Below are 14,485 nucleotides of genomic sequence, written 5' to 3'. Positions count from 1 at the left end.
CACTGCAAAGCTGGGGTGTTGGGTGAGTCCTCCAAATCAATATTGGAGGGTTAATAACATGAGTCGAAACAGAGGAAAGTCTGACAAACTGTGAGCCACTTTTCAATCTACAGCAGTAACTAATGTCTCATCCTTGTAAAAATGAACACTTTTAAAATGTGAAAATATAATTCCTCTCAAGTTTTAAATTTTCGACCCTTGGCATACACATTACACTATGGCTAATTTTCTAATTAATAAAAAGAGCCTCTGCATTTTAACGTACATCTTATCATTCCTTACACTCTCAACAGGTTTTAATTATGCCAACAGTTTTCATAAACTGGGTCATCAGTACAATGTCTGCTTATCTCTTTCAAAGAACCCTGTTTAGATGTTATTTATGATATTACCCATGGCAACATGTAGCATCTAAAACAATGTCTAATATAATCCCAAAAGAATGATGACTATCTCAACTGTGCTAAAATTTTAAAATCCCTCAACAGACTTACAGGTATATATATATCTGTTTAAGATTTTCTGAGCAGTACCTAAGCAGCAGACAGAAATAAATATGCCACTCGAGTATTTTATGCTCTTCCTTTCAATAACATAAAATGATATAAGATTCAAACCAAACTGGCTTGAATAATATGCATCCATTCCAGCTCTCTCTTTACCGTGACCAGAGTTATGTTTCATGGGAGATTAAGATAAACAGTGCATCCTGACCTGTGGTGGCACAGTGGGATAAAGCGCCGACCTGGAACACTGAGGTTGCCGGTTCGAAACCTTGGGCTTGCCTGGTCAAGGCACATATGGGAGTTGATGCTTCCTGCTCCTCCCCTTTCTCTCTCTCTCTCTCTCTCTCTCTCTCCCCTCTCTCTAAAAAAAAAAAAAAAAAAGATAAACAGTGCACCTAATGTACATAAGCATCCCTTTCATAGCTCCATGGATTTATGGGAACCAGATAATCCTGAATGTTAGCTACCATTCTATTTTATGAGTTCAGAGAAATATAATCTCATCTACAGTACAAGTTTGGTGTTCTGCAGGATGCATTTATGCTCAATACCATTGCCACAGTGTTTGAAAGGTTTGACGTTGTTTATTGGAATAATAACACAAATTATTAAAGTTCCTGCTTAGAGTAACCTGCCCAAATAAGAACAGACCCTACCCAACTGAAAAAAAAATACAGTTGTGGTACTTAAGTTGGAGTTAGGCAGAGAGAAATAAGGAGAGATATACTAAAAAACTGTATCTTTCCTTGTTCTCTGCTTGAACTTTTGAACACTCACTGTCTTCTTAGATTCAATCTTTATACCCACTTCCCTCTGTTGGTAAATAAAAAAATATATATTTTAAATATATTTCCATGAGCAAAAACCTGCAAGGCAGCAATTATTTGATGCCGAGGTCAAAATGGACCTTCATGTAATTGTTTATTCAAATTACTGAAAGGTTGAAAATAATAGAGAAGATGTGTTCACAGCTGAGGGATAAAGTCACAGAGTGAGAGATCTGATTCCATGTTAGTACTGTCACAGTGAAATAGACAGTTTCTGCATTTCAACATGCAGATTGCCACCAAATCAGTCCTCCATCAGACCTGCTAAAATTATTCCTGACTGAGCCTGCAGGAAGATGATGTTGTTCTCAACAACAAATTATCTCAATTCATCGTAAGAAGACCCATAGAAATGGCAGGGAAATATAGCAGTGCTTAGAATAATGAGCGAAGAATCAGGTCGTTTCTATGGAGGTTAAAAGTCAGGGCTATGGTATTTGTGCCTGGTTTTAAGAATCACCTCATAAAGAAAGGATCTTGGCAGTAGATATTTTTTTTACAGTTCAGCACTGTATGGGGGGTTTACCATAATAAAGTAATCATTACTTCAGTATTATAATACCACAGTAAGGTAATACAAATGGAAAAAGAAAAACAAATGCAGAATTTTAAAAACATTTTGAAAAATAAGGTATGGGAGATATTAAAGTTAGGGAAGCAATGAAAGGAAAGTATTGCTTAGAGAGGGAGGTGGGTTATAGGAGATGGTAGACATAAATAAACTAACTGTAGGAACATTTGCATTCTTTTAATCACATGAGTGAAGTGAACCAATAACCAAGAAGCACTAGTGACCCATAAAGGTTTCCACAGGTTTTCCCAGGACCTGCTGCACATTTGATTGTCCTAGATATACAACATCCACCTTACGAAAAGGAAAGTTTAATGCAAAGAAAGCGAACAGTGATCAGGGGCAGGGGCATGTGTGGAAAGAACAAAGATGCTGCAGTTTCAACCACAAGTTGTAAATTTTTGTTATGCTAACTGTGCAATCCTGCGCTTAGTCACTTGACTCTAAGATCCATTTTCTTTGCCTGTAATGGGGAGCATAATGCCTAGCTCTCATGATTGTGGTAAGGAGAAAATATGTAAAAAATAACAACCCAAAAATAACCCTTTTCATACAAATTTTGACATTGCACAAATCCAAGTTATTAAGCCGTCAGAACCTTTAGAGATCTTTGAATTTTTGTAGGCTTAGCATGTGACAGAAAGATCAAATGGAAAGCACAGAAAAGATCTTTATACACCATCAAGGCATAAGTTTAAGGATTAAAGTCGTCCAAAATTCCAACAGAAAACCCAAGGAGGTGGTGAGTGCCCCTCCCCCCAACGAGCAAGGATCAGTTGAGGGAGACAACAGCACCAGGGGAACTCTTGAGGGCACGTGCAGTAAGCACGAGGTGGTGTGGCAGCATCCTAAGGTTCCTCCCAGCATTAGATTTCAGCAATTTCCTTTCTCACAGAGCTAACTCTTCCCCAATAATTAAGTCCCAAACTGGAGAACAGGACTCAGCATGAGTCTTATTTGAATTCCTCACATGCTTATGCTGTGTTCTACACATAGTAGGGACTCAGTAAACATTTGTAAATTGATTGCAAAAAGCTGTAATAAGTGTCACTGTTCTGGAGGTTTTCTCAGCATGAGTAGAGAGAATTTATGTGAAAAGAAATAACTAAATTGCATGCATTCAATGTAAACATTAAATCCAATTTGTGTATGAAAGAGATGTCGGCACTTACTTTTTACATGGCTTGGGAATGCTTCCAAATTAAATGCATTTTGGACAAAAAACAAAAAGAAGAAAAACATAAAAAAATGACACAATTAAGAAAATGCTGGGTATGTAAAATGAGCTCAGCCTATTCATTCTTTCGTAGAAGGAAAAATCATACTACTTGAGAATAAAGTCATGTCCTGTCTCAAAAACATGTCTGAATAATCATAAAACAGAAAAAAAAATCTTCGTAGTTGGTTTTAACTGTTGCTTCTGGCCCTGAGGATGGGGTCAGCAATGGAAGCTAAAATGTATTATAAAAAAAAAACTCCACAAAAACTAGCTGACGATCATGGCTTGTCCAATGTAACTAAATGCCCAGATATTGAGGCTCACTAGAGGACAAAAAAAAAAAAAAAATGTGTGGGACTTGCAAGCTTGTTTTTTTTTTTAAACAATTTTTTTGTATTTTTCTGAAGTTGGAAACAGGGAGGCAGTCAGACAGACTCCCGCATGCTCCTGACCAGGATCCACCCAGCACACCCACCAGGGGGCGATGCTCTGCCCATCTGGGGCACTGCTCTGTTACAACCAGAGCCATTCCAGTGCCTGAGGCAGAGGCCACAAAGCCATCCTCAGTGCCCAGGCTAACTTTGCTCCAATGGAGCCTTGGCTGTGGGAGGGGAAGAGAGAGACAGAGAGGAAGGAGGGGGGAGGGGTGGAGAAGCAGATGGGTGTTTCTCCTGTGTGCCCTGGCCGGGAATCGAACCCGGGACTCCTGCACGCCAGGCCGACGCTCTACCACTGAGCCAACCGCAAGCTTGTTCAAAGACCTTAGTTGCAGGAAGAGTAAACATGTAGTTCCAGAGCTTCAGGCCCTACACTTTAGATAAGATTAAAATTCAGTTTTCACTACATTTATCAGGTACCTACTATAAACCCAGTTTATTTATGCCTATGTGGTTATACATAAAAGTCTCACGGCATCATGAGTTGAAAACGATTATTACCCCTAGGTTTCAGATGAGGAATTTGAAGCTCAAGGCAAAAGTGGTTCATCACGGACCTGAAGCCAACCTTCCGTGGTTCCAAGTCTCAGGATCTTGCTCCAGAACCAGGCTTCTTTTCCAGCCTTCTGAGATCTCCTGCCAAACATATTTCCATGGGCATAAGACTCTTCTGTGTGTAGTGCTGGGAAGAAAAGGAGACCCAGCCAAAGCATGAGTGCACTGGGAGCCCACACACATCGAGCAGAAGGAAATCCTGGAGTTAGCGGAAGCCGAAAGAGGAAAGTAAACAGAACCAATCCTGTAGCTTTAACTATCACCTACATGTTGGTGATGCCCACATTTTTATTTCTAGCTCTGCCCTGAGATCCAGACTGTTATCTTTAACTGCCCATGCAGCATCACTGCTCTGATGTCTAGTAAGCAACTCATATACATGAACAAAGCATAATTCTTAATATCTCTCCTGCCCACAAAGCCTGTTCCTCTCCTCATTGTCTCCATCTTAGTTAATGATGTCAACATTCATCGTACCTGAGCCCCAAACTAGGGACTCATCCTCGATTCTTCTCTGTCTCTCATATGCAATTTGATTGCCATCATTGACCTCGTCCACCACACCTCCAAAATGTATTCCGAAACTTGGTCTGTGTCCCCCACACACACAGCTGTTAGCATACAGTATTACCCCTACAGTCTATTGTCCATGCTGAAGCCAGAGTGGTTTTCTAAAACCAGAAATAAGATCATATTGACTTTTTCCTCCTTCACAGACTCCCCATTTCACTTAGGATAAAATCCAGATTCTGTTCTATGGCCTGTGAAGGTCACCATGATCTGGCCTCTGTGAGCTCTTCAATCCCATTCCTATCACATTTCCTGATCTAAGGACTTTCCAGCCACATGGGTCTAACATTATGTCACTTCCTCCAATCATCCACACTCCCTGTTTGTTCTCCTTTCAGAGCCTGGCATAGCCTCATCCTGATCTCAGGTTCCAATGTCACCTCTTCAGAGAAGCCACACTTGACACTCCTAACCAAAAAGGGAAGTCCCTGCATCCTGTGTCCCTGACCTGCTTTACTTCCTTCATAGCTGTTATTGGGTTGAGAGGTCAAACTGTCTCGCCCATTCCATCCTCCTGCTCATAGCTTCAATGAGGGCAGGGATGCTGTCTGTCTTGTTCACTACTGTATGCCCAATGGCTAATGCAATTCAGTAGTGTTTAGTAAACATTTGTTAAATGAATGAATTAATTAATGGGTGAGATTAGAGTCATGAAAAAGAACGTATTTGTCCACTCATCTATTGATGGGCACTTGGGTTGCTCTCATAGCTTGGCTATTATAGAAAATGCTACATTGAACATAGGGGTAATTTTTTTTTAAAATTAGCATTTTCAGTTTCTCCAGCTGTAAATGCAGAATTGGAATTATTGGGTCATAGGCAGTTCCATCTTTAATTTTTTTGAGGACCCTCCATACTGTTTTCCCTAGTGACTGCACCAATATGCATTCCCACCAACAGTGCAGGAGGGTTCCCTTTTCTCCATATCTTCACCATTACTTATTGTTTGTTGATTAATTGAAAAAGGTGAAGGGATTGAGAAGTACAAATTGGCAGTTACAAAATAGTTGTGGGGATAGTCAATAATATTGTTATAACTATGTAGGGTACCAGGTGGGTACTGGAAATATTAGGAGGAACATTTTGTAAAGTCTGTGATTGTCTAACCACTATGCTGTACACCTAAAACTAATATAAAAGGATATTGAATGTAAAATGTAATTGAAATATAAAAATTTTAAAAATTATTTAAAAAAGAGATATACTTGTTTTCCACATAAATTTTTTTTTCTTAAGTAAGAAGTGGGGAGGCAGGGAGACAGACTCCCACATGTGCCCTGACAGGGATCCACCCAGCAAGCCCACTAGGGGGCGATGCTCTGTTCATCTGGGGCATTGCTCTGTTGCTCAGCAACTGAGTTCTTCTTAGTATCTGAGGTGGAGGCCAACTCACTCCAATCAAGCCATGGCTGCAGGAAGGGGATGAAGAGAAAGAAAGAGAGAGAGAAGTGAGAGTGAGGGGGTGGAGAAGCAGATGGACGCTTCTCCTGTGTGCCCTGACTGGGAATCAAACCCGGGACATCCACATGCCCAGCTGACACTCGACCACTGAACCAAGCGTCCAGGGCAAATATTCTCTGACTCAGGCTTTAGCCTTTATATTTCTAGTCTTCTCTAAGGCTTAGAGATCTTCCTGCTATCATGTTGTTGGAAAAGTGACTAAGAGATTTCAAGTCCATTCATGCTGAGAGAACAGTATGGAATACGTTTCAGGAGCAAGGTCAAGGTCAGTCAATTATGTTTGTGACAGGATAACTGTAGGAAAAAATTTACATAAACTTGAGAATAAATGGAACAAATACAATTATTCATACTTTTATAGTTCCCATCGCAAAAACAGAAAAATACAAATAAGACATATTTTTCCACAAATTTTCACCACATTGACCTTCCCTGTAATCAAGTTTTTCAAAGAACTACTTTTTTTTTTAATTTAAGAGGTCTTGTACACTGTAAAAAGATGGAAAAATACAGTTATAAGAAAAACGATTATAGATGTCAAGGTAGCTCTATATAACAAAAATAATATAAAATGTGAATAATTAGACAAATTATATGGTCACCTATTTTATTTTATTTTTAATTTTTATTTATTTATTTATTTTTTATTGAGTGCGAACACAGTCCCCCACTACCACAAATTATGCAGTCGAGTTTCCCACATTTGGGGAAATCGCAGGGGTCACCACATCCAGAGTGCAATGGATAAGCCTCGCCCTGGGAAAACCACCTTCATGATCATGGTATCTCCCCTGTCAGGTAAATATGGTCACCTATTTTAAATACACTAATTTATTGGAAGACTTATAGTATTAATTTATTATTTAGCTGGTGATAAAGAAAAGACTATTTTATTGGTAGTGTTCTATAAAATATGGATTTAATCTACCTGTTTAAATTTATATTTTTATATACTATTCCCACCATGAGAAAAATTTCCCCATAAATTAGTATATTTTTTTCCTTAATGTCCAAGTTCATTTTTTTCCTTCTAATACATGAACATGTACAAGAAATTTCCTTCAAAAGTGACAAATAGCGTTGCATATAGTAATCAGTGAATATGGGAAGGTTGGAAATCGTGGAGTGAATGTAATTCCTGATGTACAAACTAATAAAATTCTATTATGACTACTAGCAAGTGGAAGGAGAGTCCTTTAAGATCCATAAACTATGCCAGGAGTTGCAAGCAAATTACCACAGTAATAAATTACATTGAGATGAGCACAAGTTACAGGAGAGAACATTAAAGGATCCATTTTCCCACTATTTTCATAGCAGGGTCTTTTAGCAACCTCCCTTCATCTTACCTGCCCAATCCTCCTAGCTCCAGACTAAGAAACAGAAGACACATAGAGTTAGGGTTCTCTTTCTGAAAGATGTTCAATTTCCCCTTTAGGGAAGATAAGGCAGTTCTTTTGGCACAGTGCCGCCCTACCTGACAGTTCCCAGGTCAGCCAGCCATTGGCCAGGGTGGGCAGAAGGTGGTTCACTGCAGCCTCCAGAGCCCTGGCTTACCTGCTCTCTGTCTCTGACCTTGGCTTTGGCTATCGAGGCCAGGTGTGTGTGTTCTGACTCCTTTCCCACTGACAGCATTGACTCCGAGCTTTCTGCCTTGTCTTTAGCTTTCTGTCTTGAGAATCTACCATAAAAGACAACCATAAGCTGGAAGTGAGGGGAGCTTATGCCCCAGGGACAGCTCTGAACCCAAGGGGACAGGCTCCTCCCCTGTGGACATTGTCTGAGAGACATCCTACACCTAGAAGTGCAAGGGTGGCAGTGAGATCTCAGTAACTTACTTTGAGATAGGCTTGTTCCCTTTCCCCTTCCTCTTACTCAGTGCGAGTTTGAGCTAGATGAACTTGAGGACCTCTAAACTAGAACAAGCATTTACCAGAAGGTATGTACACTGAGATCTGTTGTTGGGGTTTGTTGTTAATGGCTTTCTTTTTCTTTTGCCTATTTTTCTGGCCACACAATGATACTTTCAAGTTTCTCACATAAGATAGTCCACATTTCTATTTTTAAACTGAAATATAGTCTACAGCAAAAGCCCCCCTACCCGTCACTCCTCCCCTCCCCAGGGATAATCATAGTGGCAGTTTGCTACATTTCTGCAGCCCTTTCCATGCATTTTATACATTTCTGTTTCTATGTGAATATAGAATCAAGCGTGGTTTGGTTTTATTGGTAAGACAAAATGGAATCAAACCATACACAGGTTTGCTACTTGCTTTTTAAATTGCTCAGTCTTTGAGACTCTTCTGCCTCAATACACACAGCTAGTCTTTATTCTTTTCATGGATGACAACTGTTTCAGAGTATAATGGGTCGTTACAATTTTTTAAACGATTACCATTTAAAAATTAACACTTTCCATGATTAATTTGTCTTGTAAATTTATTGTTTTTCCACCAAGGATTATTAATGCCTTTATAACTCAGGCTCACTGAAAAGAAAAAGATAGCTTAAAACCATACCCTAATCTAATCTCCCTGTTTGTTTTAGGGTCTTTTTTCCTTTTTATTGAATTTATTGGGGTAACACTCATAGATAGCAAGTAGGCTGACAGCTGTTGGGGGGACATGCTGGGTGAGGAGGTGGAAGGGTGGAAGGACTAAGCTAAAAAGGAAGAAAAACTCATGGACACGGACAACAGCGTGGTGATTGACAGGGGAAGGGGAAGTGGAGGAGGGTACAGGCGGGATAAATGGTGATGGAAGGAGACTTGACTTGGGGTGGTGGACACACAATAAAATGTGCAGCTGATGTGTTGTAGAATTGTGCACCCGAAACCTGGATAATCTTGTAAATTTATTTAAAACCATAAATGATGTGCAAGCTAAAATCCCACTGTTCTTACTAGAAGAGGATTCCTGAACCTTGGTGAAAGATGATTATGGTAGAATTGTCCTCAACCAGGGGCCAGGGAAGGTAGAGTGCTGAATGGACTAAGTTCTGACATAGAGAAGAGTTCTTTGACAGCAAAGGATTAATTATTACAGAGACTAGTCAGGAAAACAGCACTGTTTCTATTCTTTGAAAAGCCCGGGCTTACATGGAGGGTAGTTTCAGCCAGTTCTAGACTCAGTTTCCTTACTGCTAGTGTAAGACTGGCCCTAGTGTATACGAGTCCTTATACATGTTTAACATTGGAGAGCAGGAAACTGAACTAGACGATTCTTGAGGTTCAGTTCATTGCTGATGACGGCAAATGCTGGCAGTAATTAACCAGGGAGAGATGTCTTTCTCACATTCTCATTTATCACATAGTGGGGAAACACTTCTTGTTGCAGTGGCTGTAAGCATCTGGTAGGCTGTCAAGGCTGAAATATACAGCACTTCCAGCACCTACCTAACCCAGGAAACTGGAGGAAGGGGGGCTGAGGGTTATCAGGAAATTATTGCTGTGTAAAAACCATCACAAACTCAGGACCCAAAGGACTCTGCAACTATATGAACAGATCTGCTTGGAGAGATCCCAGTAAAAAACTCATATACTTTGCGATATATATTATTGGCAATATTACATCATCACTTCCAAATTTCTAGAGATATAGCTTTGTGCCTCACTCTATATTTCAAAGAAAAAAACAACTGATGTGCTAGAAGAAAGGAAGTTAAGAAAACTACTGTTTAGAGCGGTGTTTCCCAACGTGGGGCCCACGCCCCACAGGGGGGCAATTCGATAGTTAAGGGGGGCAATTTGAAAATGGACTCGACACGACTTTAACTCTTTTGCCCTGGGCCATTTAAATGCAATGCTAGATATCGGTGCCAAATTTAACAAAAAATGCAATTCTTAAATAATTGCGGTAAATAATTATTAAGTATAATTTCGTTTGACGAGACCAAAATATCAAGTGGATGATTGGCGTCAAGTAAACTTCGTCCTGGGTTCACTGCGGAGTGTGCCGTCTGCCGCAGGGAACCCCGGACGTTTTAAAAACTCATTAAACAATGCAGTTATTCTCACCTAATTGGCCCATCGCAAACTTCTGTAGTGTTTCACATCATTCAGTTCGTGTTAATTTGAAATAAGTGTCAGTCAAAACTGTTGTAAAAGCTCGTTGATTTAATAAATATATATATTGTATAGATAAAATTGGTATTTGATTTTATTTTTATCAATATTAAACTCTTTATTAAGTACTTCTTGCATTGGGGCTAGAAAGCACTAATATTTTATAAATATTATTGGGGCTATAATAGTGCGTGCACGACAATTTTAATTTTAGAAGCATAACTTTCCAGAAAATGTTGTCAAGTGGAAAAAATATAGATACCTTTTGATTTGCGGTGGTTGTGTAGTAAATGTGTTATATACATTTAAATAAATATGAATTTTTAGTATACATTTACTCTATGTCACATTGAATATATTTTAACACATATTTTAATATTAGTTTTCAATTGATCTTATTTTTATTTCTTATAGCCCATAGTAAAATGAGTGGTGCAAGCAAGAAAAAAACTCGTCAATATTCGGAGGAATATTTAAAATTTGGGTTCATACCTGCTGTTCACGATGAGCAGATTCCTTTTTGTCTTTTATGTCAGCAATGCTTGACCAACGAATCAATGAAACGAGGTCGTTTTGAGGTGCATTTGAAGGCGAAACATAGTGCTCATATTAATTCAGATTTGAGTTACTTTAAAACTTTAAAGAAAAATTTTGAAAAAAGAACAACATTAAAGTCTCTATTTACTGCTCATACTTCAACTAATAATCGTGTTCTTGAGGCTAGTTATCAAATTTCTTTATTCATCGCTAAAACTGGAGAAAATCACACTATAGGAGAGAATTTAATAAAACCATCAACATCAGCATTTCTTAAAACGGTTCTTGAAAAAGATGACAAAGATGTAAAAGCTATGCCACTCAGTGACAATACTGTTAGCAGAAGAATAGACAAAATGAGTGAGGATATTGAAAAACAACTTATTGAAAAGCTGAAAACAAGAAAATTCTCCTTGCAAATGGATAAATCAACTTTGAGAGACAGTGAGGCAGTATTGATAACTTATGTAAGATATATTGATAAAGGACATTTTGCTGAAGAAATGTTGTTCTGTAAAAGATTAGAAAGCACCACTACCTCCAAAGATATATATAATAAGCTAAAAAACTACTTAGATGTCAATGATATACCAATAAAAAATAGAACATCTTGTGCTGCAGATGGTGCTCCCAATATGATGGGCAAGAAAAATGGCTGCTTAAAATTGATGAAAGATGCGAATCCAGAAATGATTCTTGTGCATTGTGTTATTCATAGGGAAAACTTGGTAGCTAAAAACATCTTGCCTGTTCTGAATGAAGTATTACATACAGTAATAAAGTGTGCTAATGCTACTAAAGCTAGTGCCAAATGTGAGCGTCTTTTCAAGCTATTTTGTGAAGAACAAAATGAAGACCATGTGAGACTTTTACTTCATACTGAAGTAAGATGGCTATCTAAAGGAAACTGTTTGAAAAGATTTATGGAACTGTTTGATACTTTTAGTGATTTTTTAAGTGACAAACCTGAAATGAAGTATCTGTTAACAATAGATGGTAAAGCATTTGTGAGTTATTTAGCCGATATCTTTGAAAAACTAAATATATTAAATAAACAACTTCAAGGAACAAATAAAACTCTTGTCGATGCAAAAGCAAAGATATTTGGTTTCATTACCAATATTGAGTTATGTCAGAAACATATTAACAACAAAAACTTTAAACAGTTTCATTGGCTCCAAAAATGTGAAGTAACTGATACCGCTTTACTTGTTATTGTCAATCATTTGAATATTCTATCGGCTGATTTAAAAGAAAGATTTTCTGATTTAAAACAAATTGATTTCCCAACATGGATGATGCAGCCAATGTTAGTGGATTTGTCTGATCTATCAAATATGCAGTATCAAGAAGAACTCACAGAATTGCAAAATGATGAGTCAGTTAAAGCCTTATTTAATATCAAAGGAGCGATGGCATGGCTTTGTGAGGAAACAGAAATCAAATACCCAAATTCAACCAAATGTGCAAGAAAACTATTGCTACCGTTTCCATCTTCATTTTTAGCTGAATGTGGATTTAGTGCTGTAAATGATTTACTGGTAAAAAAAAGAAATCGGCTGGATATAACACAACGTGGAGACTTGAGACTAAAGCTAACCAAATTGGAACCTAATATAAAATCTCTGTGCAGCAAGCATCAAGCGCAAGGATCACACTAAATTAAAATAATAAATTAATATAGAAAAATCTGTATTAAAATTATTTGGAATTTAAATTTCTGTTTTTCATTATATGTTTTGAAATTTTACTTACTGTGTTTTGTTAACAATTTCATAGTGATTTCTTCCTAGAACCTATCATTTATGTTTATTAAGTGAAAAAATCAATTTTTTAATGTTAAAAATTATGTATGTTACATAGGGGGGGACATAAAAATTTTAGAAAGGTTAAGGTGGGGCATGGCACAAAAAAGGTTGGGAAACACTGGTTTAGAGTGTTTTAAATGTTATTTTAAAACAACTTTTATTCACTCAAGAACTAAGGGGAGTCAAATGAATGCCACTAAGCATTGATCAATAAGTTGTAAAACCTGATTCAGACTCCTGGCAAGCTGTAGACATTCAGTAAGAGGCTGCACCCACGGATTGTTAATGACCTCTCCAGTGCTGAGTCCGACACTGTATGTCTCTGGGGCGGACACTGAATAACAGGCCAAGTAAGAGGTAGCTTCTCCTGTCTGACTACTTGAACGGAACATTGGTCTTTTCTTGTCTTTGGACTTGAAAAAAAGCAACCAAAGCATCAGATCTTCTGGCGTCTGGAGCCTGTGACTTCTGGACTGGAACTACACCTTTGGCAATCCTGGGCCTGCAACTCGCCAATCATAGGTCTTAGGACTTCTCAGCCTCCATGCTGCATAAGCTCCTTTCTGATAATAAATCTCTCATATTGGTTTTGTGTCTCTGAAAATGCTTGGCTAATAAAAACAGTACAGATGGACCATAATTTGTTTAACTATTCTCCTGTTTGGGGTTGATTTCAATTTCAAGCTCATACAAACAAAGCTACTATGAATCTTTGTTTACAGGTTTCTGTGTGAACATCCATCTTCATTTTTTTTGGGACAAGTGCCCAAGTGTGCAATTGCCGGTCCTATGGTAATTATGTGTTTAGTTTTGTAAGAAACTGTAAACTGGCCCTGGCCGGTTGGTTGGCTCAGCGGTAGAGCGTCGGCCTAGTGTGCGGAGGACCCGGGTTCGATTCCCGGCCAGGGCACACAGGAGAAGCGCCCATTTGCTTCTCCACCCCTCCGCCGCGCTTTCCTCTCTGTCTCTCTCTTCCCCTCCCGCAGCCAAGGCTCCATTGGAGCAAAGATGACCCGGGCGCTGGGGATGGCTCTGTGGCCTCTGCCTCAGGCGCTAGAGTGGCTCTGGTCGCAATGGCGACGCCCAGGATGGGCAGAGCATCGCCCCCTGGTGGGCAGAGCGTCGCCCCTGGTGGGCGTGCCGGGTGGATCCTGGTCGGGCGCATGCGGGAGTCTGTCTGACTGTCTCTCCCTGTTTCCAGCTTCAGAAAAATGAAAAAAAAAACCAAAAAACTGTAAACTGTTTACTCCAAGGGACTGTACCATTTTGCATTTCCACCAGCAAGGTAGGAGTGATCCAGTTTCCCTGCATCTTCGTATATCATTTTGTCACTATTTGTTATTTTAGCCATTCTGGTGGGTGAGTAGTGATTTCTCATTGGGAATTTTGCCCAGTCTTTCCTGAGATCCCGAGTCACAGCAGCCTCATGCATCCCCCACAAAAACCCTCCACCTACTGTGCATGAAGCAGAGATGTGCCTCTCCATCACTTTCCTGCACTGACCCCAGTTCTGCTCTCTAGAATGTCACACCCTCTCTCTGTGACCACCCCTTTCTCTCCTGTCTTGGAAATGCTCTTTTTTCTGAGGTTGACACTCTCAGTTATTTCAGTCATGTCTCCAAAATCATGTTTTGCAGGCCTTTTGCTATCATGACCTCCCTATTGTTTTTCACCCCAAAATACTCGTGTCTTTTGTAACTGTTCCCAGTAACTGACTCTATCCTAAGCTTAGGGTTAAATGGACAAAGAAGATAAGACCCCATTTCTTAAGATGCTCATAAAGTGTAGGGGAACAAGCACATAAACCACTCTGTACACTATACAATATGCTAAACATTGTTATAAAGAAGTATATCAAAAGCAATAACATTTTGCTACTGCACATTGAAGACCAATGTTACCCTTCATGAAGCAATGGTTACCACTCACAG

At 39.1% G+C, this 14,485-nt stretch overlaps 1 protein-coding gene and 1 non-coding gene across 4 annotated transcripts in view; both read right to left on the bottom strand.

Moving 5' to 3' along the window:
- Positions 1 to 14,485, bottom strand: part of PLD5 (phospholipase D family member 5) — a 264,686-nt gene that overhangs the window by 168,341 nt on the left and 81,860 nt on the right. The window lies entirely within an intron of this gene.
- LOC136390010 (U1 spliceosomal RNA) lies at positions 6,794 to 6,952 on the bottom strand. Its single transcript, XR_010748541.1, has one exon. It is a non-coding gene; the product is annotated as a U1 spliceosomal RNA (small nuclear RNA).

Source organism: Saccopteryx leptura, chromosome 1 (assembly GCF_036850995.1).
Source record: "Saccopteryx leptura isolate mSacLep1 chromosome 1, mSacLep1_pri_phased_curated, whole genome shotgun sequence".
Taxonomy (NCBI): domain Eukaryota; kingdom Metazoa; phylum Chordata; class Mammalia; order Chiroptera; family Emballonuridae; genus Saccopteryx; species Saccopteryx leptura.
This window is presented reverse-complemented; position numbering and strand designations above follow the sequence as displayed.